The sequence below is a fragment of the Budorcas taxicolor genome, chromosome 15 (genome assembly GCF_023091745.1).
Source record: "Budorcas taxicolor isolate Tak-1 chromosome 15, Takin1.1, whole genome shotgun sequence".
Lineage (NCBI taxonomy): Eukaryota > Metazoa > Chordata > Mammalia > Artiodactyla > Bovidae > Budorcas > Budorcas taxicolor.
This window is the reverse complement of record NC_068924.1, coordinates 9,248,002-9,250,363: the sequence shown is the minus strand read 5'-3', so window position 1 is coordinate 9,250,363 and position 2,362 is coordinate 9,248,002.

The window sequence follows — 2,362 nt, the reverse complement described above, 5'->3', positions numbered from 1 at the left end:
GTAACATAATTCCTATCACAGGCTGTGCACAAGTTTCTTGTAGATATAGAAAATTTGCTTCAAGATTTATATGGAAAATCACAGAAGCAGAATAGCTAAAACAACTTTGAAAAAGAATAAGGTGAAAATAATCACCCTTCCTTATTTTAGGCTTAATATGAAGATACACCAACCAAGGCAGTGGGACAAAGGACAGACACATAGGTCAGTGGAAAAGAAACAGAATATAGAAATACACCCACAAAAATATGCCAGGCTTATTTTTATAAACAGTGCAAAAGAACTTAATAGAGAAGAGTAACTTTATTTTGACAAATGGTACTAGAACAATTTTATATCTTTTGGGACTTAGGACTAGGTGAACAGTCTTTAGACTTGACTCCAAAAGCACAGTTCATAAAAGAAACCATAGATAAATCGGACCTCATCAATATGGCTTTGGTCTATAAAAGACCATGTTAAAAGGATGAAAAGACAAGCTACAGACTGGGAGAAATATTTGTAAAGTAAACCATATATCTGATAAAAGGCCTGTATGTAGCATTTATAAAGAACTTTTAAAGTTCAATAGTGAAAATATAAACACCCTAGATAGAAAATGAGTAAGAAATACCCACAGACATTACAATGAAGAACATATATAAATGGAAATTAAGGATATAAAAAAGTTTTTCAAAATCATTGACCATTAATGAAGTGGAAAATAAAGCCAGTATGAGTTCTTATTAATACTATACATCAACTGGGGCTTCCCTGGTGACTCAGATGGTAAAGAAAATGCCTGCAATGCAGAAGACCCAGGTTCAATGCCTGGGTTGGGAAGATACCCTGGAGAAGGGAATGGATCCCCACCCTAGTATTCTTACCTGGACAATGTCATGGACAGAGGAGCCTAGGGTGCTACAGTCCATGGGGTTGCAAAGAGTCAGATATGGCTGAGTGACAAACACTTTCACTTTCATATACTAATTGGAATAGCTAAAATTAAAGATAATAATAATTAAAACCAACACTTGGTTAGAATACAGAGAAATGGATCACTCAGCATTTCTGATGAGAATTTAAAATGTATGGCCATTCTGAAAAAATATTTTGGTTTTTTTTTTAATTGAAAGTGGATTTAACAGATGACCCAGCACTTGCAGTCTTGCTCACTTATCCCAAAGAAATTAGAAAGACATGCATACTTAAAAACCTTTACATTGAAACATGTAAATTATCACATGTGATACAAATCACAAGTCCAGGTTTGATGCATGATACAGGGTGCTGGGGGCTGGTGCACTGGGATGACCCAGAGGGATAGGGTGGGGCGGGAGGTGGGAGGGGGGGTTCAGGATGGGGAACACATGTACATCCGTGGTGGATTCAAGTCAATGTATGGCAAAACCAATATAATATTGTAAAGTAAAATAAATAAATTAATTTTAAAGAAAACCTTTACAAATGTGTCAATATTGGTTTCATTTACAATATCCCAAACTGGAAACAACCCAGATATTCTTCAGTGGATGAATAGGTAAACCAATTATGATAAATCCACACCATAAATTGCAGTTCAGCATTGCAGAGGAATACATGCAACAACTTAGACAAACCTCTAGAGGGAAGTATGCTTAGTGAAAAGCCAATCTCAAATAGTTTCCTGCCCAATGATTCTATTTATATAACACTCTTGAAATAATGTAATTATTGAGATGGAAAACAGATCAGTGGCTTCGGTAGATTGCACTTAAAATATTATAAAATATTAGAGGAGGCTAAAAAGGGTAGTGTGATGATGCCTTCTGATGATGGAACAATTCTGCACTTGATTGGGGTGGTAGTTACATGATACCTGTCATTGTTGTTTACTCACTAAGTCGTGTCTGACTCTTTTGTGACCCCTTGGGCTGTAGCCCACCAGGCTCCTCTGTCCATGGGATTTCCCAGGCAAGAATACTGGAATGGGTTGCCATTGCCTTCTCCAGGGGAATTTCCCCATAAGGGATCAAACCTGTGTCTCCTGCATTGGCAGGCAGCTTCTTTACCACTGAACCACCTGGGAAACCCTACATGATACTTCACATGTGATAAAGTTGTATAGAAGTATACACACACTCCACAGATGAGAGCATGCAATGTATTGAAATTTGAGTAAACTCTCTAGACTGTACCAATACCATTTATGGTTTTTAAAGTTCTATAGCTATGCAAGATGCTAAGGATTAACAACAGGGGAAGAGAGGTAAAAGCTGCACAGAACTCAGGACCTTCCTGTACATTATTTTTACAACTACTTGTGAATCTATAATTATTTCAAAATATGTAGTGTATGAAAATCTGTTGCAATATGTGATATGCTACTTACTTTATGAAATGA